Genomic DNA, 21554 nt, shown 5'->3' with positions numbered 1-21554 from the left:
GCGAGTGGCAGGGGGACTGGCGCTGGGCGCGGTCCAGGCGCGGACGGGCGTAGACGGGCTTACCTTTGGCGCACCTTCGACGCGGATTGGGCGCGGTCGCTGCGCGTGAACGCTGCGTGCGGGAGCTACTGTCATATATGGATAGTGGAGGGGGAGGGGCGAGGGCGTCTCAGCTGGGAGGCGGGGCGGGCGCACGAGGACGACGACGAGAACAACAAACAAAATGGAGGCGGAGGGGGGAGACACAGCGGAGCGCTTCAGGTCAACGCGCTGGTAACGCTAGGGGAGCGGACTGGAATTAAATGGCACAAGCAGGCGGGCTGGAAATAAAAGCAGCGATCGAGCGCAAACACAGAGCGCAATGTAAATAAGCAAATGAGCATAAACACAGAGCGCCAATACAATTAATCAGATGAGCATGAAACACAGAGCGCCAATACAATTAATCAGATGAGCAGAAACACAGAGCGCCAATACAATTAATCAGATGAGCAGAAACACAGAGCGCCAATCCAATTAAGCAGATGAGCAGAAACACAGAGCGCCAATACAATTAAGCAGATGAGCAGAAACACAGAGCGCCAGTAATTTGAGCACAAGCACAGAGCAATGCAGTCGGTAAGAGGGCAAGAAACGCTGGGATACCAGATGTCTGGAGGGACACTGGGAGCGACCCCTCAGCCCGTGAGGAAGGAGCGAGTCCAAAAAGGAATTCTTCCGATCAGAACTTGACAATGCCAAAAACAGACCCCGAAAACTCTTTGAAATCATTAAACAACAATCAAACAAGCTAGCTAAATCCTCTCATGAGAATACAATTACTCCGTTAGGCTGTGAAGAATTCTCCACATTTTTTACAGAGAAGGCAAAAGCGCTGGAAGAAGAACTCACAAATGCGGCAACCACTATACATCCTCTGCCCCCGAATGATGACACCCAGTCATTAGAATGTACAAAGACCAAAAACGAGGCAAACTGGGACACATTCAAACTATACAACCAGTATAAGATCGCCAAAACGCTGGCAGAAATTAAACCTAACAACCACTATCAAGACCCTCTTCCCGGAAAATGTGTAAGAGATATCAGCCACGTTTTGGTTCCAATATGGACCAAAATAATAAACGCATCTCTATCTCAAGGGATTCTCCCTGACTGCTTGAAGACAGGACAAGTGGTTCCCATAATCAAAAAGCCTACAGCGGACGCAACAGATCCGAATAACTTCCGCCCAGTTTCTAACATCCCTCTTCTGGCCAAACTAATCGAGAAATGTGTGCAAGAGCAACTAAGCCAACACATCACCAAATTCTCCCTACTAGACGACTGCCAATCAGGATTCAGAGCAGGACATAGCACGGAAACGGCTATACTACATATTGTGGACGACGCGCTACAAGCCCTAGACCAAAATCGAGCATGTCTACTGATTCTCCTGGACCTGTCATCTGCATTTGACACGGTAAATCACGAAGCCTTACTGACCAGACTTCGAGATAGGATGGGACTAACTGGAAATGTGCTGAATTGGTTCGACTCCTTCTTACGGAACAGGACACAAAGATTTCTGGTCAATCATTCTACCTCATCTCCAAGTCCTAACATAATAGGAGTCCCACAAGGATCGACACTTTCTCCAGACCTGTTTAACCTATATGTTGAACCCCTGACAGAAATTCTCCGCGAATCACAGATATCCTACCACATGTACGCGGATGATACGCAAATTTACATAAAGATAGCCTCCATTGAAGACATTGATCGGATGAACAAGTCCTTAGGAAGAGCGCTGCAATGGTTATCCACCAACCACCTGAAGCTAAATGCTCACAAAACAGAGTTCCTACTAATTTCGCCACCAAGGTGCCAGTCAGAAATAAGGGAATGGACCAAACAAGTGACTGCACTAAACTGCACCCCAACATTAGTAGAATCAGCTAAATCGCTTGGTATCACCCTAAACGAGAACCTTGACATGAAAGTTCACATTAATGCAATGGCTAACAGTGCCCGCTTCCACCTTAACTACTTAAGGAAAATGAAACCCTACATCTCGGAAATTGATCTAAAGTTAGATTAGTTAGTTAGATTGAATACGGCTGCTCCACCTTAGCAGGGCTACCAAAAATGTCAACAGCTCTGCTAAAAGCCTGCCTCAATGCAGCGGCAAGACTGATCACAGGATCAAGGAAATATGATCATATTTCCCCTCACTTGAAAGCATTAAACTGGCTACCTTATGAAGCCAGAATCCAAATGAAGTTAGCATGTATAACCCACAAAGCGCTTCACTGCAACACTCCTAGATATCTAGCCAAGAAAATTAAGATTTCTGGAGGTGACAGACCTGCCCGGAGTGCCGTTGGTCTACTATTGCGGCCAGCCAGATTCCGAAAGAAAAAGACTTACGACCGAGCATTCTCTGGAGCGGCCCCTAGAATCTGGAACTCTCTTCCTCCATGCATCAGGAAAATTCGCAATATTGCATCATTTAAGCGGGAAGTGAAGAGCTTCATGATGAGCAAATACCTTGCTTAGATAAGCTGCCCCGACTTTGAGCTGCTCTCAGAAGGAGAAGCTCTAACTGGAATATTATCAAAGCTATTTGGTGACTCAAGACTTGAGATTTATATAAGATGCAGAGATATTCGTATCTTATGACCTTAAGTGCAATGGGATAACATATCTAGCCTGGGTACATGGCATATGATATAAACTTAGCCGTACCCCACATCTTAATACGAATTGCATGGTACCTGGGCTTCGCTTATATACTATCTCTCATACTCATTTCCATACTATCTACCTCATAACGGTTCTGTTTTTAGAAAAGGTTAACATTTGTTAAGCCAAAACTTTACCTTCGCCTACATCACCTTGGCCAGGAATATGGGCATATGATATAAGCTTAGCCTTATCACACCTATTAAGGCGATTTGCACATGTATTGGTTTGCATATATACTGTTCACATAATTGTATTTATCCTATTATATACCTCTTATATGTTTGTTTCCTATAATGTAATCACTTGTGTTGGTTATCTATTCTGATGTTAAGCGCTCTGATACCCACGGGTCTTGTTCGCGCTATATAAAACTCTACAATAAATAAATAAATAAATAAATAAATACTTATGGAGAGAACTGAGAAATGTCCTGTGTGCAGACACCAGTGTTTGACGATTGAATACATTTAAATAATGCCTCTAGACTGCAAGTGTTTATCTGTGCCTCAGTGGCCCAATGGATAAGGCACTGGCCTCCTAAGCCAGGGATTGTGAGTTCGAGTCCCATCTGAGGTGAAAACAAATATCCGCTCTTACTTTTCCAGAAAAATTTATATATTTATAACATGCTTCCGCTCAGAAGCTTATGAGGTATTAGGAACTTTGAAATGGTACCATTTTACTTCTGTACTCTTCAGGGTCATGTTGGTGTTCTGAAACTACAAAGTAGATTTTTAAACACCTATCTTTGTCAGATGCAACTTTGACCCGGCAGAAGATATACCTTTGGAAAAAATGATTTGAATTGGATTGGTATAACTGTTGTTTCTAGAGGTGGTGACAGGCTTTCAGCTACTTGAATAGGGCAAGTCAGGATTCATGAAACATATACAACCTTTGAGCGTGTGTAAATTGGCATATCCAGAAAGGAGCAGTTTGTACTACTGTCAAAACAATTTCTCTCCACTTCTGGAAATATCCAGAGCTATGTAAAGCATACAACTGAGCTTTAATCTCATGAAGAAAGAGGTTTAAATGAAAAAAAGAAAACAAAAGCTTATCGTTCTGGTGACATTCTCATTATATAGATTCCAAAAGAGTGCTTTAATTGAAAGGAGCTGAAAAAACACAATGGGATGTAAACCTAAATAACTATCAATATCATATTTCCCATCCTTGCATACTACCTACATTATAAAAATAAGCACAGCAGGACATATGACCGCATGGCCTAATGGATAAGGTGTCTGACTTCGGATCAGAAGATTGAGGGTTCGAGTCCCTTCGTGGTCGGTTTTTGACAATGGACACACAACTCAGCTTTCCGTTCAGAATGGAAGCAGGCTCTTCCAATACTCTTATAGCCATCATGTTCTCATTCCTAATTATTCATGAAGTGGAGTACATACTGCACAGTCATTTAGATTGCATCTTCAGCCTAAAATCTTGTCCATGTTAGTGGCATTAAGAAGTGCTTCTATGTACACTCACAGAATATGTAATAGGGTTGCAGAATTTTGACTTGACAGAATGGGTTTTTAGCTTAAGGATGTGTAGATGAAATGCAAGGTGTGTAAGTATGTGTTCATGGAGTGCTTCAAGTGTAAAAATCTGTATGATTTGTGCAGTTAAAGTGCTAATTTTGCCTACGAGAAAGAAAAGTACTACAGAAAAATTATAAAGGATTGGCACATTGGCTGCCTTTGCTGATGACACAGTTGGCTAATTTGTAAAGCATTGGTCTATTAAGTTGCAGAGTGTGGTTGAACTTGGTTAGGAGACTTGGTGCCTGTTTCTGTGTCCTGCTGAAGACAAGGACGGCTTGATACCACTGTCAAAGCCCAGTTTATTGAGAAAAGCATCCAGGAAAGAAGAAGTGTTGAGTCGAGAGTGGTTCTCCTCCAATTTCTCTCCACTTGCTCGAAATGCAGAGCGTCCATTATAGCACAGAACAGAGTGTTAAAGTCGGGGATGGAAGAGAATGAAAATGGGAAGTTTACTTATGGAGAGAACTGAGAAATGTCCTGTGTGCAGACACCAGTGTTTGACGATTGAATACATTTAAATAATGCCTCTAGACTGCAAGTGTTTATCTGTCCCTCAGTGGCCTAATGGATAAGGCACTGGCCTCCTAAGCCAGGGATTGTGGGTTCGAGTCCCATCTGAGGTGAAAACCAGTATCCACTCTTACTTTTCCAGAAAAATTGAAATATATATTACATGCTTCCGCTCAGAAGCTTATGTGGTATTAGGAACTTTGAAATGGTACCATTTTACTTCTGTACTCTTCAGAGTCATGTTGGTGTTCTGAAACTACAAAGTAGATTTTTAAACACCTATCTTTGTCAGATGCAACTTTGACCCGGCAGAAGATATTCCTTTGGAAAAAATGATTTGAATTGGATTGGTGTAACTGTTGTTTCTAGAGGTGGTGACAGGCTTTCAGCTACTTGGATAGGGCAAGTCAGGATTCATGAAACGTATACAACCTTTGAGCGTGTGTAAATTGGCATATCCAGAAAGGAGCAGTTTTTACTACTGTCAAAACAGTTTCTCTCCACCTCTAGAAATATCCAGAGCTATGTAAAGCGTACAAATGAGCTTTACTCTCATGAAGAAAGAGGTTTAAATGCAAAAAAGAAAACAAAAGCTTATCGTACTGGTGACATTTTCATTATATAGATTCCAAAAGAGTGCTTTAATTGAAAGGAGCTGAAAACACACAATGGGATGTAAACCTAAATAACTATCAATATCATATTTCCCATCCTTGCATACCACCTACATTATAAAAATAAGCACAGCAGGACATATGATCGCGTGGCCTAATGCATAAGGCGTCTGACTTCGGATCAGAAGATTGAGGGTTCGAGTCCCTTCGTGGTCGGTTTTTGCCAATGGTCACACAACTCAGATTTCCATTCAGAATGGAAGCAGGCTCTTCCAATACTCTTATAGCCATCATGTTCTCATTCCTAATAATTCATGAAGTGGAGTACATACTGCACAGTCATTTAGATTGCATCTTCAGCCTAAAATCTTGTTCATGTTAGTGGCATTAAGAAGTGCTTCTATGTACACACACGGAATATGTAATAGGGTTGCAGAATTTTGACTTGACAGAATGGGTTTTTAGCTTAAGGGTGTAGATGAAATGCAAGGTGTGTAAATATGTGTTCATGGAGAGCTTCAAGTGTAAAATCTGTATGATTTGTGCAGTTAAAGTTCTAATTTTGCCTACGAGAAAGAGAAGTACTACAGAAGAATTATAAAGGATTGGCACATTGGCTGCCTTTGCTGATGACACAGTTGGCTAATTTGTGATGCATTGGTCTATTAAGTTGCAGAGTGTGGTTGAACTTGGTTAGGAGAATTGGTGCCTGTTTCTGTGTCCTGCTGAAGACAAGGACGGCTTGATACCACTGTCAAAGCCCAGTTTATTGAGAAACGCATCCAGGAAAGGAGAAGTGTTGAGTCGAGAGTGGTTCTCCTCCAATTTCTCTCCACTTGCTCGAAATGCAGAGAGTCCATTATAGCACAGAACAGAGTGTTAAAGTCGGGGATGGAAGAGGATGAAAAATGGAAGTTTACTTATGGAGAGAACTGAGAAATGTCCTGTGTGCAGACACCAGTGTTTGACGATTGAATACATTTAAATAATGCCTGTAGACTGCAAGTGCTTATATCTTCCTCAGTGGCCTAATGGATAAGGCACTGGCCTCCTAAGCCAGGGATTGTGGGTTCGAGTCCCATCTGAGGTGAAAACCAATATCCACTCTTACTTTTCCAGAAAAATTGATATATTTATTACATGCTTCCGCTCAGAAGCTTATGTGGTATTAGGAACTTTGAAATGGTACCATTTTACTTCTGTACTCTTCAGAGTCATGTTGGTGTTTTGAAACTACAAAGTAGATTTTTAAACACCTATCTTTGTCAGATGAAACTTTGACCCGGCAGAAGATATTCCTTTGGAAAAAATGATTTGAATTGGATTGGTGTAACTGTTGTTTCTAGAGGTGGTGACAGGCTTTCAGCTACTTGAATAGGGCAAGTCAGGATTCATGAAACGTATACAACCTTTGAGCGTGTGTAAATTGGCATATCCAGAAAGGAGCAGTTTTTACTACTGTCAAAACAGTTTCTCTCCACCTCTAGAAATATCCAGAGCTATGTAAAGCATACAACTGAGCTTTATTCTCATGAAGAAAGAGGTTTAAATGCAAAAAAGAAAACAAAAGCTTATCGTACTGGAGACATTTTCATTATATAGATTCCAAAAGAGTGCTTTAATTGAAAGGAGCTGAAAACACACAATGGGATGTAAACCTAAATAACTATCAATATCATATTTCCCATCCTTGCATACCACCTACATTATAAAAATAAGCACAGCAGGACATATGACCGCGTGGCCTAATGGATAAGGCGTCTGACTTCGTGTCAGAAGATTGAGGGTTCGAGTCCCTTCGTGGTCGGTTTTTGCCAATGGTCACACAACTCAGATTTCCATTCAGAATGGAAGCAGGCTCTTCCAATACTCTTATAGCCATCATGTTCTCATTCCTAATTATTCATGAAGTGGAGTACATACTGCACAGTCATTTAGATTGCATCTTCAGCCTAAAATCTTGTTCATGTTAGTGGCATTAAGAAGTGCTTCTATGTACACGCACGGAATATGTATTAGGGTTGCAGAATTTTGACTTGACAGAATGGGTTTTTAGCTTAAGGGTGTGTAGATGAAATGCAAGGTGTGTAAGTATGTGTTCATGGAGTGCTTCAAGTGTAAAATATGTATGATTTGTGCAGTTAAAGTGCTAATTTTGCCTACGAGAAAGAGAAGTACTACAGAAGAATTATAAAGGATTGGCACATTGGCTGCCTTTGCTGATGACACAGTTGGCTAATTTGTGAAGCATTGGTCTATTAAGTTGCAGAGTGTGGTTGAACTTGGTTAGGAGAATTGGTGCCTGTTTCTGTGTCCTGCTGAAGACAAGGACGGCTTGATACCACTGTCAAAGCCCAGTTTATTGAGAAAAGCATCCAGGAAAGAAGAAGTGTTGAGTCAAAAGTGGTTCTCCTCCAATTTCTCTCCACTTGCGCGAAATGCAGAGCCTCGATTATAGCACAGAACAGAGTGTTAAAGTCGGGGATGGAAGAGGATGAAAATGGGAAGTTTACTTATGGAGAGAACTGAGAAATGTCCTGTGTGCAGACACCAGTGTTTGACGATTGAATACATTTAAATAATGCCTCTAGACTGCAAGGGTTTATATGTGCCTCAGTGGCCTAATGGATAAGGCACTGGCCTCCTAAGCCAGGGATTGTGGGTTCGAGTCCCATCTGAGGTGAAAACCAATATCCACTCTTACTTTTCCAGAAAAATTGGTATATTTATTACATGCTTCCGCTCAGAAGCTTATGTGGTATTAGGAACTTTGAAATGGTACCATTTTACTTCTGTACTCTTCAGAGTCATGTTGGTGTTCTGAAACTACAAAGTAGATTTTTAAACACCTATCTTTGTCAGATGAAACTTTGACCCGGCAGAAGATATTCCTTTGGAAAAAATGATTTGAATTGGATTGGTGTAACTGTTGTTTCTAGAGGTGGTGACAGGCTTTCCGCTACTTGAATAGGGCAAGTCAGGATTCATGAAACGTATACAACCTTTGAGCGTGTGTAAATTGGCATATCCAGAAAGGAGCAGTTTTTACTACTGTCAAAACAGTTTCTCTCCACCTCTAGAAATATCCAGAGCTATGTAAAACATACAACTGAGCTTTATTCTCATGAAGAAAGAGGTTTAAATGCAAAAAAGAAAACAAAAGCTTATCGTACTGGAGACATTTTCATTATATAGATTCCAAAAGAGTGCTTTAATTGAAAGGAGCTGAAAACACACAATGGGATGTAAACCTAAATAACTATCAATATCATATTTCCCATCCTTGCATACCACCTACATTATAAAAATAAGCTCAGCAGGACATATGACCGCGTGGCCTAATGGATAAGGCGTCTGACTTCGTATCAGAAGATTGAGGGTTCGAGTCCCTTCGTGGTCGGTTTTTGCCAATGGTCACACAACTCAGATTTCCATTCAGAATGGAAGCAGGCTCTTCCAATACTCTTATAGCCATCATGTTCTTATTCCTAATTATTCATGAAGTGGAGTACATACTGCACAGTCATTTAGATTGCATCTTCAGCCTAAAATCTTGTTCATGTTAGTGGCATTAAGAAGTGCTTCTATGTACACGCACAGAATATGTAATAGGGGTGCAGAATTTTGACTTGACAGAATGGGTTTTTAGCTTAAGGGTGTGTAGATGAAATGCAAGGTGTGTAAGTATGTGTTCATGGAGTGCTTCAAGTGTAAAATCTGTATGATTTGTGCAGTTAAAGTGCTAATTTTGCCTACGAGAAAGAGAAGTACTACAGAAGAATTATAAAGGATTGGCACATTGGCTGCCTTTGCTGATGACACAGTTGGCTAATTTGTGAAGCATTGGTCTATTAAGTTGCAGAGTGTGGTTGAACTTGGTTAGGAGACTTGGTGCCTGTTTCTGTGTCCTGCTGAAGACAAGGACGGCTTGATACCACTGTCAAAGCCCAGTTTATTGAGAAAAGCATCCAGGAAAGAAGAAGTGTTGAGTCGAGAGTGGTTCTCCTCCAATTTCTCTCCACTTGCTCGAAATGCAGAGAGTCCATTATAGCACAGAACAGAGTGTTAAAGTCGGGGATGGAAGAGGATGAAAATGGGAAGTTTACTTATGGAGAGAACTGAGAAATGTCCTGTGTGCAGACACCAGTGTTTGACGATTGAATACATTTAAATAATGCCTCTAGACTGCAAGTGTTTATATGTGCCTCAGTGGCCTAATGGATAAGGCACTGGCCTCCTAAGCCAGGGATTGTGGGTTCGAGTCCCATCTGAGGTGAAAACCAATATCCACTTTTACTTTTCCAGAAAAATTGATATATTTATTACATGCTTCCGCTCAGAAGCTTATGTGGTATTAGGAACTTTGAAATGGTACCATTTTACTTCTTTACTCTTCAGAGTCATGTTGGTGTTCTGAAACTACAAAGTAGATTTTTAAACACCTATCTTTGTCAGATGCATCTTTGACCCGGCAGAAGATATTCCTTTGGAAAAAATGATTTGAATTGGATTGGTGTAACTGTTGTTTCTAGAGGTGGTGACAGGCTTTCAGCTACTTGAATAGGGCAAGTCAGGATTCATGAAACGTATACAACCTTTGCGCATGTGTAAATTGGCATATCCAGAAAGGAGCAGTTTTTACTACTGTCAAAACAGTTTCTCTCCACCTCTAGAAATATCCAGAGCTATGTAAAGCGTACAACTGAGCTTTATTCTCATGAAGAAAGAGGTTTAAATGCAAAAAAGAAAACAAAAGCTTATCGTACTGGAGACATTTTCATTATATAGATTCCAAAAGAGTGCTTTAATTGAAAGGAGCTGAAAACACACAATGGGATGTAAACCTAAATAACTATCAATATCATATTTCCCATCCTTGCATACCACCTACATTATAAAAATAAGCACAGCAAGACATATGACCGTGTGGCCTAATGGATAAGGCGTCTGACTTCGGATCAAAAGATTGAGGTTCGAGTCCCTTCGTGGTCAGTTTTTGCCAATGGTCACACAACTCAGATTTCCATTCAGAATGGAAGCAGGCTCTTCCAATAATCTTATAGCCATCATGTTCTCATTCCTAATTATTCATGAAGTGGAGTACATACTGCACAGTCATTTAGATTGCATCTTCAGCCTAAAATCTTGTTCATGTTAGTGGCATTAAGAAGTGCTTCTATGTACACGCACAGAATATGTAATAGGGTTGCAGAATTTTGACTTGACAGAATGGGTTTTTAGCTTAAGGGTGTGTAGATGAAATGCAAGGTGTGTAAGTATGTGTTCATGGAGTGCTTCAAGTGTAAAATCTGTATGATTTGTGCAGTTAAAGTGCTAATTTTGCCTACGAGAAAGAGAAGTACTACAGAAGAATTATAAAGGATTGGCACGCGAGGTCCACCGAACTTTAAAACCCATCCGTCATACTCAGTTCTGACTTATGCCTCAGCGCTTGGACGCCCTTGGGCAGCAACCGCGCTTTATAAATGACAATACAATACAATACAATACAATACATTGGCTGCCTTTGCTGATGACACAGTTGGCTAATTTGTGAAGCATTGGTCTATTAAGTTGCAGAGTGTGGTTGAACTTGGTTAGGAGACTTGGTGCCTGTTTCTGTGTCCTGCTGAAGACAAGGACGGCTTGATACCACTGTCAAAGCCCAGTTTATTGAGAAAAGCATCCAGGAAAGAAGAAGTGTTGAGTCGAAAGTGGTTCTCCTCCAATTTCTCTCCACTTGCGCGAAATGCAGAGCCTCCATTATAGCACAGAACAGAGTGTTAAAGTCGGGGATGGAAGAGGATGAAAATGGGAAGTTTACTTATGGAGAGAACTGAGAAATGTCCTGTGTGCAGACACCAGTGTTTGACGATTGAATACATTTAAATAATGCCTCTAGACTGCAAGTGTTTATATGTGCCTCAGTGGCCTAATGGATAAGGCACTGGCCTCCTAAGCCAGGGATTGTGGGTTCGAGTCCCATCTGAGGTGAAAACCAATATCCACTCTTACTTTTCCAGAAAAATTGATATATTTATTACATGCTTCCGCTCAGAAGCTTATGTGGTATTAGGAACTTTGAAATGGTACCATTTTACTTCTGTACTCTTCAGAGTCATGTTGGTGTTCTGAAACTACAAAGTAGATTTTTAAACACCTATCTTTGTCAGATGAAACTTTGACCCGGCAGAAGATATTCCTTTGGAAAAAATGATTTGAATTGGATTGGTGTAACTGTTGTTTATAGAGGTGGTGACAGGCTTTCAGCTACTTGAATAGGGCAAGTCAGGATTCATGAAACGTATACAACCTTTGAGCGTGTGTAAATTGGCATATCCAGAAAGGAGCAGTTTTTACTACTGTCAAAACAGTTTCTCTCTCCCTCTAGAAATATCCAGAGCTATGTAAAGCATACAACTGAGCTTTATTCTCATGAAGAAAGAGGTTTAAATGCAAAAAAGAAAACAAAACTTTATCGTACTGGAGACATTTTCATTATATAGATTCCAAAAGAGTGCTTTAATTGAAAGGAGCTGAAAACACACAATGGGATGTAAACCTAAATAACTATCAATATCATATTTCCCATCCTTGCATACCACCTACATTATAAAAATAAGCACAGCAGGACATATGACCGCGTGGCCTAATGGATAAGGCGTCTGACTTCGTATCAGAAGATTGAGGGTTCGAGTCCCTTCGTGGTCGGTTTTTGCCAATGGTCACACAACTCAGATTTCCATTCAGAATGGAAGCAGGCTCTTCCAATACTCTTATAGCCATCATGTTCTTATTCCTAATTATTCATGAAGTGGAGTACATACTGCACAGTCATTTAGATTGCATCTTCAGCCTAAAATCTTGTTCATGTTAGTGGCATTAAGAAGTGCTTCTATGTACACGCAGGGAATATGTAATAGGGTTGCAGAATTTTGACTTGACAGAATGGGTTTTTAGCTTAAGGGTGTGTAGATGAAATGCAAGGTGTGTAAGTATGTGTTCATGGAGTGCTTCAAGTGTAAAATCTGTATGATTTGTGCAGTTAAAGTGCTAATTTTGCCTACGAGAAAGAGAAGTACTACAGAAGAATTATAAAGGATTGGCACATTGGCTGCCTTTGCTGATGACACAGTTGGCTAATTTGTGAAGCATTGGTCTATTAAGTTGCAGAGTGTGGTTGAACTTGGTTAGGAGACTTGGTGCCTGTTTCTGTGTCCTGCTGAAGACAACGACGGCTTGATGCCACTGTCAAAGCCCAGTTTATTGAGAAAAACATCCAGGAAAGAAGAAGTGTTGAGTCGAAAGTGGTTCTCCTCCAATTTCTCTCCACTTGCTCGAAATGCAGAGCCTCCATTATAGCACTGAACAGAGTATTAAAGTCGGGCATGGAAGAGGATGAAAATGGGGAGTTTACTTATGGAGAGAACTGAGAAATGTCTTGTGTGCAGACACCAGTGTTTGATGATTGAATACATTTAAATAATGCCTCTAGACTGCAAGTGGTTATCTGTGCCTCAGTGGCCTAATGGATAAGGCACTGGCCTCCTAAGCCAAGGATTGTGGGTTCGAGTCCCATCTGAGGTGAAAACCAATATCCACTCTTACTTTTCCAGAAAAATTGATATATATATTACATGCTTCCGCTCAGAAGCTTATGTGGTATTAGGAACTTTGAAATGGTACCATTTTACTTCTGTACTCTTCAGAGTCATGTTGGTGTTCTGAAACTACAAAGTAGATTTTTAAACACCTATCTTTGTCAGATGCAACTTTGACCCGGCAGAAGATATTCCTTTGGAAAAAATGATTTGAATTGGATTGGTGTAACTGTTGTTTCTAGAGGTGGTGACAAGCTTTCAGCTACTTGAATAGGGCAAGTCAGGATTCATGAAACGTATACAACCTTTGAGCGTGTGTAAATTGGCATATCCAGAAAGGAGCAGTTTTTACTACTGTCAAAACAGTTTCTCTCCACCTCTAGAAATATCCAGAGCTATGTAAAGCGTACAACTGAGCTTTATTCTCATGAAGAAAGAGGTTTAAATGCAAAAAAGAAAACAAAAGCTTATCGTACTGGTGACATTTTCATTATATAGATTCCAAAAGAGTGCTTTAATTGAAAGGAGCTGAAAACACACAATGGGATGTAAACCTAAATAACTATCAATATCATATTTCCCATCCTTGCATACCACCTACATTATAAAAATAAGCACAGCAGGACATATGACCCCGTGGCCTAATGGATAAGGCGTCTGACTTCGGAACAGAAGATTGAGGGTTCGAGTCCCTTCGTGGTCGGTTTTTGCCAATGGTCACACAACTCAGATTTCCAGTCAGAATGGAAGCAGGCTCTTCCATTACTCTTATAGCCATCATGTTCTCATTCCTAATTATTCATGAAGTGGAGTACATACTGCACAGTCATTTAGATTGCATCTTCAGCCTAAAATCTTGTTCATGTTAGTGGCATTAAGAAGTGCTTCTATGTACACACACGGAATATGTAATAGGGTTGCAGAATTTTGACTTGACAGAATGGGTTTTTAGCTTAAGGGTGTGTAGATGGAATGCAAGGTGTGTAAGTATGTGTCCATGGAGTGCTTCAAGTGTAAAATGTGTATGATTTGTGCAGTTAAAGTTCTAATTTTGCCTACGAGAAAGAGAAGTACTACAGAAGAATTATAAAGGATTGACACATTGGCTGCCTTTGCTGATCACACAGTTGGCTAATTTGCGAAGCATTGGTCTATTAAGTTGCAGAGTGTGGTTAAACTTGGTTAGGAGAATTGGTGCCTATTTCTGTGTCCTGCTGAAGACAAGGACGGCTTGATACCACTGTCAAAGACCAGTTTATTGAGAAACGCATCCAGGAAAGAAGAAGTGTTGAGTCGAGAGTGGTTCTCCTCCAATTTCTCTCCACTTGCTCGAAATGCAGAGAGTCCATTATAGCACAGAACAGAGTGTTAAAGTCGGGGATGGAAGAGGATGAAAATGGGAAGTTTACTTATGGAGAGAACTGAGAAATGTCCTGTGTGCAGACACCAGTATTTGACGATTGAATGCATTTAAATAATGCCTCTAGACTGCAAGTGTTTATCTGTGCCTCAGTGGCCTAATGGATAAGGCACTGGCCTCCTAAGCCAGGGATTGTGGGTTCGAGTCCCATCTGAGGTGAAAACCAATATCCACTCTTACTTTTCCAGAAAAATTGATATATTTATTACATGCTTCCGCTCAGAAGCTTATGTGGTATTAGGAACTTTGAAATGGTACCATTTTACTTCTGTACTCTTCAGAGTCATGTTGGTGTTCTGAAACTACAAAGTAGATTTTTAAACACCTATCTGTGTCAGATGCAACTTTGACCCTGCAGAAGATATTCCTTTGGGAAAAATTATTTGAATTGGATTGGTGTAACTGTTGTTTCTAGAGGTGGTGACCGGCTTTCAGCTACCTGAATAGGGCAATGTCAGGATTCATGAAACGTATACAACCTTTGAGCGTGTGTAAATTGGCATATCCAGAAAGGAGCAGTTTTTACTACTGTCAAAACAGTTTCTCTCCACCTCTAGAAATATCCAGAGCTATGTAAAGCATACAACTGAGCTTTATTCTCATGAAGAAAGAGGTTTAAATGCAAAAAAGAAAACAAAAGCTTATCGTACTGGTGACATTTTCATTATATAGATTCCAAAAGAGTGCTTTAATTGAAAGGAGCTGAAAACACACAATGGGATGTAAACCTAAATAACTATCAATATCATATTTCCCATCCTTGCATACCACCTACATTATAAAAATAAGTACAAAAGGACATATGACCGCGTGGCCTAATGGATAAGGCGTCTGACTTCGGATCAGAAGATTGAGGGTTCGAGTCCCTTCGTGGTCGGTTTTTGCCAATGGTCACACAACTCAGATTTCCATTCAGAATGGAAGCAGGCTCTTCCAATACTCTTATAGCCATCATGTTCTCATTCCTAATTATTCATGAAGTGGAGTACATACTGCACAGTCATTTAGATTGCATCTTCAGCCTAAAATCTTGTTCATGTTAGTGGCATTAAGAAGTGCTTCTATGTACACGCACGGAATATGTAATAGGGTTGCAGAATTTTGACTTGACAGAATTGGTTTTTAGCTTAAGGGTGTGTAGATGGAATGCAAGGTGTGTAAGTATGTGTTCATGGAGTGCTTCAAGTGTAAAATCTGTATGATTTGTGCAGTTAAAGTTCTAATTTTGCCTACGAGAAAGAGAAGTACTACAGAAGAATTATAAAGGATTGGCACATTGGCTGCCTTTGCTGATGACACAGTTGGCTAATTTGTGAAGCATTGGTCTATTAAGTTGCAGAGTGTGGTTGAACTTGGTTAGGAGAATTGGTGCCTGTTTCTGTGTCCTGCTGAAGACAAGGACGGCTTGATACCACTGTCAAAGACCAGTTTATTGAGAAACGCATCCAGGAAAGAAGAAGTGTTGAGTCAAGAGTGGTTCTCCTCCAATTTCTCTCCACTTGCTCGAAATGCAGAGAGTCCATTATAGCACAGAACAGAGTGTTAAAGTCGGGGATGGAAGAGGATGAAAATGGGAAGTTTACTTATGGAGAGAACTGAGAAATGTCCTGTGTGCAGACACCAGTGTTTGACGATTGAATGCATTTAAATAATGCCTCTAGACTGCAAGTGTTTATTTGTGCCTCGGTGGCCTAATGGATAAGGCACTGGCCTCCTAAGCCAGGGATTGTGGGTTCGAGTCCCATCTGAGGTGAAAACCAATATCCACTCTTACTTTTCCAGAAAAATGGATATATTTATTACATGCTTCCGCTCAGAAGCTTATGGGGTATTAGGAACTTTGAAATGGTACCATTTTACTTCTGTACTCTTCAGAGTCATGTTGGTGTTCTGAAACTACAAAGTAGATTTTTAAACACCTATCTTTGTCAGATGAAACTTTGACCCGGCAGAAGATATTCCTTTGGAAAAAATGATTTGAATTGGATTGCTGTAACTGTTGTTTCTAGAGGTGGTGACAGGCTTTCAGCTACTTGAATAGGGCAAGTCAGGATTCATGAAACGTATACAACCTTTGAGCGTGTGTAAATTGGCATATCCAGAAAGGAGCAGTTTTTACTACTGTCAAAACAGTTTCTCTCCACCTCTAGAAATATCCAGAGCTATGTAAAGCATACAACTGAGCTTTATTCTCATGAAGAAAGAGGTTTAAATGCAAAAAAGAAAACAAAAGCTTATCGTACTGGAGACATTTTCATTATATAGATTCCAAAAGAGTGCTTTAATTGAAAGGAGCTGAAAACACACAATGGGATGTAAACCTAAATAACTATCAATATCATATTTCCCATCCTTGCATACCACCTACATTATAAAAATAAGCACAGCAGGACATATGACCGCGTGGCCTAATGGATAAGGCGTCTGACTTCGTATCAGAAGATTGAGGGTTCGAGTCCCTTCGTGGTCGGTTTTTGCCAATGGTCACACAACTCAGATTTCCATTCAGAATGGAAGCAGGCTCTTCCAATACTCTTATAGCCATCATGTTCTCATTCCTAATTATTCATGAAGTGGAGTACATACTGCACAGTCATTTAGATTGCATCTTCAGCCTAAAATCTTGTTCATGTTAGTGGCATTAAGAAGTGCTTCTAAGTACACGCACAGAATATGTAATAGGGTTGCAGAATTTTGACTTGACAGAATGGGTTTTTAGCTTAAGGGTGTGTAGATGAAATGCAAGGTGTGTAAGTATGTGTTCATGGAGTGCTTCAAGTGTAAAATCTGTATGATTTGTGCAGTTAAAGTGCTAATTTTGCCTACGAGAAAGAGAAGGACTACAGAAGAATTATAAAGGATTGGCACATTGGCTGCCTTTGCTGATGACACAGTTGGCTAATTTGTGAAGCATTGGTCTATTAAGTTGCAGAGTGTGGTTGAACTTGGTTAGGAGACTTGGTGCCTGTTTCTGTGTCCTGCTGAAGACAAGGACGGCTTGATACCACTGTCAAAGCCCAGTTTATTGAGAAAAGCATCCAGGAAAGAAGAAGTGTTGAGTCGAAAGTGGTTCTCCTCCAATTTCTCTCCACTTGCGCGAAATGCAGAGCCTCCATTATAGCACAGAACAGAGTGTTAAAGTCGGGGATGGAAGAGGATGAAAATGGGAAGTTTACTTATGGAGAGAACTGAGAAATGTCCAGTGTGCAGACACCAGTGTTTGACGATTGAATACATTTAAATAATGCCTCTAGACTGCAAATGTTTATCTGTGCCTCAGTGGCCTAATGGATAAGACACTGGCCTCCTAAGCCAGGGATTGTGGGTTCGAGTCCCATCTGAGGTGAAAACCAATATCCACTCTTACTTTTCCAGAAAAATTGATATATTTATTACATGCTTCCGCTCAGAAGCTTATGTGGTATTAGGAACTTTGAAATGGTACCATTTTACTTCGGTACTCTTCAGAGTCATGTTGGTGTTCTGAAACTACAAAGTAGATTTTTAAACACCTATCTTTGTCAGATGAAACTTTGACCCGGCAGAAGATATTCCTTTGGAAAAAATGATTTGAATTGGATTGGTGTAACTGTTGTTTCTAGAGGTGGTGACAGGCTTTCAGCTACCTGAATAGGGCAATGTCAGGATTCATGAAACGTATACAACCTTTGAGCGTGTGTAAATTGGCATATCCAGAAAGGAGCAGTTTTTACTACTGTCAAAACAGTTTCTCTCCACCTCTAGAAATATCCAGAGCTATGTAAAGCATACAACTGAGCTTTATTCTCATGAAGAAAGAGGTTTAAATGCAAAAAAGAAAACAAAAGCTTATCGTACTGGTGACATTTTCATTATATAGATTCCAAAAGAGTGCTTTAATTGAAAGGAGCTGAAAACACACAATGGGATGTAAACCTAAATAACTATCAATATCATATTTCCCATCCTTGCATACCACCTACATTATAAAAATAAGTACAGCAGGACATATGACCGCGTGGCCTAATGGATAAGGCGTCTGACTTCGGATCAGAAGATTGAGGGTTCGAGTCCCTTCGTGGTCGGTTTTTGCCAATGGTCACACAACTCAGATTTCCATTCAGAATGGAAGCAGGCTCTTCCAATACTCTTATAGCCATCATGTTCTCATTCCTAATTATTCATGAAGTGGAGTACATACTGCACAGTCATTTAGATTGCATCTTCAGCCTAAAATCTTGTTCATGTTAGTGGCATTAAGAAGTGCTTCTATGTACACGCACGGAATATGTAATAGGGTTGCAGAATTTTGACTTGACAGAATTGGTTTTTAGCTTAAGGGTGTGTAGATGGAATGCAAGGTGTGTAAGTATGTGTTCATGGAGTGCTTCAAGTGTAAAATCTGTATGATTTGTGCAGTTAAAGTTCTAATTTTGCCTACGAGAAAGAGAAGTACTACAGAAGAATTATAAAAGATTGGCACATTGGCTGCCTTTGCTGATGACACAGTTGGCTAATTTGTGAAGCATTGGTCTATTAAGTTGCAGAGTGTGGTTGAACTTGGTTAGGAGAATTGGTGCCTGTTTCTGTGTCCTGCTGAAGACAAGGACGGCTTGATACCACTGTCAAAGACCAGTTTATTGAGAAACGCATCCAGGAAAGAAGAAGTGTTGAGTCGAGAGTGGTTCTCCTCCAATTTCTCTCCACTTGCTCGAAATGCAGAGAGTCCATTATAGCACAGAACAGAGTGTTAAAGTCGGGGATGGAAGAGGATGAAAATGGGAAGTTTACTTATGGAGAGAACTGAGAAATGTCCTGTGTGCAGACACCAGTGTTTGACGATTGAATGCATTTAAATAATGCCTCTAGACTGCAAGTGTTTATTTGTGCCTCGGTGGCCTAATGGATAAGGCACTGGCCTCCTAAGCCAGGGATTGTGGGTTCGAGTCCCATCTGAGGTGAAAACCAATATCCACTCTTACTTTTCCAGAAAAATTGATATATTTATTACATGCTTCCGCTCAGAAGCTTATGGGGTATTAAGAACTTTGAAATGGTACCATTTTACTTCTGTACTCTTCAGAGTCATGTTGGTGTTCTGAAACTACAAAGTAGATTTTTAAACACCTATCTTTGTCAGATGAAACTTTGACCCGGCAGAAGATATTCCTTTGGAAAAAATGATTTGAATTGGATTGCTGTAACTGTTGTTTCTAGAGGTGGTGACAGGCTTTCAGCTACTTGAATAGGGCAAGTCAGGATTCATGAAACGTATACAACCTTTGAGCGTGTGTAAATTGGCATATCCAGAAAGGAGCAGTTTTTACTACTGTCAAAACAGTTTCTCTCCACCTCTAGAAATATCCAGAGCTATGTAAAGCATACAACTGAGCTTTATTCTCATGAAGAAAGAGGTTTAAATGCAAAAAAGAAAGCAAAAGCTTATCGTACTGGAGACATTTTCATTATATAGATTCCAAAAGAGTGCTTTAATTGAAAGGAGCTGAAAACACACAATGGGATGTAAACCTAAATAACTATCAATATCATATTTCCCATCCTTGCATACCACCTACATTATAAAAATAAGCACAGCAGGACATATGACCGCGTGGCCTAATGGATAAGGCGTCTGACTTCGTATCAGAAGATTGAGGGTTCGAGTCCCTTCGTGGTCGGTTTTTGCCAATGGTCACACAACTCAGATTTCCATTCAGAATGGAAGCAGGCTCTTCCAATACTCTTATAGCCATCATGTTCTCATTCCTAATTATTCATGAAGTGGAGTACATACTGCACAGTCATTTAGATTGCATCTTCAGCCTAAAATCTTGTTCATGTTAGTGGCATTAAGAAGTGCTTCTAAGTACACGCACAGAATATGTAATAGGGTTGCAGAATTTTAACTTGACAGAATGGGTTTTTAGCTTAAGGGTGTGTAGATGAAATGCAAGGTGTGTAAGTATGTGTTCATGGAGTGCTTCAAGTGTAAAATCTGTATGATTTGTGCAGTTAAAGTGCTAATTTTGCCTACGAGAAAGAGAAGTACTACAGAAGAATTATAAAGGATTGGCACATTGGCTGCCTTTGCTGATGACACAGTTGGCTAATTTGTGAAGCATTGGTCTATTAAGTTGCAGAGTGTGGTTGAACTTGGTTAGGAGACTTGGTGCCTGTTTCTGTGTCCTGCTGAAGACAAGGACGGCTTGATACCACTGTCAAAGCCCAGTTTATTGAGAAAAGCATCCAGGAAAGAAGAAGTGTTGAGTCGAAAGTGGTTCTCCTCCAATTTCTCTCCACTTGCGCGAAATGCAGAGCCTCCATTATAGCACAGAACAGAGTGTTAAAGTCGGGGATGGAAGAGGATGAAAATGGGAAGTTTACTTATGGAGAGAACTGAGAAATGTCCTGTGTGCAGACACCAGTGTTTGACGATTGAATACATTTAAATAATGCCTCTAGACTGCAAATGTTTATCTGTGCCTCAGTGGCCTAATGGATAAGACACTGGCCTCCTAATCCAGGGATCGTGGGTTCGAGTCCCATCTGAGGTGAAAACCAATATCCACTCTTACTTTTCCAGAAAAATTGATATATTTATTACATGCTTCCGCTCAGAAGCTTATGTGGTATTAGGAACTTTGAAATGGTACCATTTTACTTCGGTACTCTTCAGAGTCATGTTGGTGTTCTGAAACTACAAAGTAGATTTTTAAACACCTATCTTTGTCAGATGAAACTTTGACCCGGCAGAAGATATTCCTTTGGAAAAAATGATTTGAATTGGATTGCTGTAACTGTTGTTTCTAGAGGTGGTGACAGGCTTTCAGCTACTTGAATAGGGCAAGTCAGGATTCATGAAACGTATACAACCTTTGAGCGTGTGTAAATTGGCATATCCAGAAAGGAGCAGTTTTTACTACTGTCAAAACAGTTTCTCTCCACCTCTAGAAATATCCAGAGCTATGTAAAGCATACAACTGAGCTTTATTCTCATGAAGAAAGAGGTTTAAATGCAAAAAAGAAAACAAAAGCTTATCGTACTGGAGACATTTTCATTATATAGATTCCAAAAGAGTGCTTTAATTGAAAGGAGCTGAAAACACACAATGGGATGTAAACCTAAATAACTATCAATATCATATTTCCCATCCTT

At 40.3% G+C, this 21554-nt stretch overlaps 18 non-coding genes across 18 annotated transcripts; all 18 read left to right on the top strand.

The window, feature by feature from the left end:
* The first annotated feature begins 3230 nt into the window (after positions 1–3230).
* TRNAR-CCU (transfer RNA arginine (anticodon CCU)) lies at positions 3231–3303 on the top strand. Its single transcript has one exon. It is a non-coding gene; the product is annotated as a tRNA-Arg (tRNA).
* A 644-nt stretch (positions 3304–3947) lies between these two features.
* TRNAR-UCG (transfer RNA arginine (anticodon UCG)) lies at positions 3948–4020 on the top strand. The gene has a single exon. It is a non-coding gene; the product is annotated as a tRNA-Arg (tRNA).
* Positions 4021–4824: 804 nt separating this feature from the next.
* TRNAR-CCU (transfer RNA arginine (anticodon CCU)) lies at positions 4825–4898 on the top strand. Its single transcript has one exon. It is a non-coding gene; the product is annotated as a tRNA-Arg (tRNA).
* A 1517-nt stretch (positions 4899–6415) lies between these two features.
* Positions 6416–6490, top strand: TRNAR-CCU (transfer RNA arginine (anticodon CCU)). The gene has a single exon. It is a non-coding gene; the product is annotated as a tRNA-Arg (tRNA).
* A 1518-nt stretch (positions 6491–8008) lies between these two features.
* On the top strand, positions 8009–8081 carry TRNAR-CCU (transfer RNA arginine (anticodon CCU)). The gene has a single exon. It is a non-coding gene; the product is annotated as a tRNA-Arg (tRNA).
* Positions 8082–8725: 644 nt separating this feature from the next.
* TRNAR-UCG (transfer RNA arginine (anticodon UCG)) lies at positions 8726–8798 on the top strand. The gene has a single exon. It is a non-coding gene; the product is annotated as a tRNA-Arg (tRNA).
* An 803-nt stretch (positions 8799–9601) lies between these two features.
* TRNAR-CCU (transfer RNA arginine (anticodon CCU)) lies at positions 9602–9674 on the top strand. Its single transcript has one exon. It is a non-coding gene; the product is annotated as a tRNA-Arg (tRNA).
* A 1645-nt stretch (positions 9675–11319) lies between these two features.
* TRNAR-CCU (transfer RNA arginine (anticodon CCU)) lies at positions 11320–11392 on the top strand. The gene has a single exon. It is a non-coding gene; the product is annotated as a tRNA-Arg (tRNA).
* A 644-nt stretch (positions 11393–12036) lies between these two features.
* Positions 12037–12109, top strand: TRNAR-UCG (transfer RNA arginine (anticodon UCG)). The gene has a single exon. It is a non-coding gene; the product is annotated as a tRNA-Arg (tRNA).
* An 803-nt stretch (positions 12110–12912) lies between these two features.
* On the top strand, positions 12913–12985 carry TRNAR-CCU (transfer RNA arginine (anticodon CCU)). The gene has a single exon. It is a non-coding gene; the product is annotated as a tRNA-Arg (tRNA).
* A 1520-nt stretch (positions 12986–14505) lies between these two features.
* Positions 14506–14578, top strand: TRNAR-CCU (transfer RNA arginine (anticodon CCU)). Its single transcript has one exon. It is a non-coding gene; the product is annotated as a tRNA-Arg (tRNA).
* A 645-nt stretch (positions 14579–15223) lies between these two features.
* Positions 15224–15296, top strand: TRNAR-UCG (transfer RNA arginine (anticodon UCG)). Its single transcript has one exon. It is a non-coding gene; the product is annotated as a tRNA-Arg (tRNA).
* An 803-nt stretch (positions 15297–16099) lies between these two features.
* TRNAR-CCU (transfer RNA arginine (anticodon CCU)) lies at positions 16100–16172 on the top strand. The gene has a single exon. It is a non-coding gene; the product is annotated as a tRNA-Arg (tRNA).
* A 644-nt stretch (positions 16173–16816) lies between these two features.
* Positions 16817–16889, top strand: TRNAR-UCG (transfer RNA arginine (anticodon UCG)). Its single transcript has one exon. It is a non-coding gene; the product is annotated as a tRNA-Arg (tRNA).
* Positions 16890–17692: 803 nt separating this feature from the next.
* TRNAR-CCU (transfer RNA arginine (anticodon CCU)) lies at positions 17693–17765 on the top strand. The gene has a single exon. It is a non-coding gene; the product is annotated as a tRNA-Arg (tRNA).
* Positions 17766–18410: 645 nt separating this feature from the next.
* On the top strand, positions 18411–18483 carry TRNAR-UCG (transfer RNA arginine (anticodon UCG)). Its single transcript has one exon. It is a non-coding gene; the product is annotated as a tRNA-Arg (tRNA).
* An 803-nt stretch (positions 18484–19286) lies between these two features.
* Positions 19287–19359, top strand: TRNAR-CCU (transfer RNA arginine (anticodon CCU)). The gene has a single exon. It is a non-coding gene; the product is annotated as a tRNA-Arg (tRNA).
* Positions 19360–20003: 644 nt separating this feature from the next.
* Positions 20004–20076, top strand: TRNAR-UCG (transfer RNA arginine (anticodon UCG)). Its single transcript has one exon. It is a non-coding gene; the product is annotated as a tRNA-Arg (tRNA).
* Positions 20077–21554: the final 1478 nt, after the last annotated feature.

The sequence above is a fragment of the Lissotriton vulgaris genome, chromosome 5, assembly GCF_964263255.1.
Source record: "Lissotriton vulgaris chromosome 5, aLisVul1.2, whole genome shotgun sequence".
Classification (NCBI taxonomy): Eukaryota; Metazoa; Chordata; class Amphibia; order Caudata; family Salamandridae; genus Lissotriton; species Lissotriton vulgaris.
Note: the sequence above shows the minus strand (reverse complement) of the source record. Positions and strands in the feature narration are given on the sequence as shown.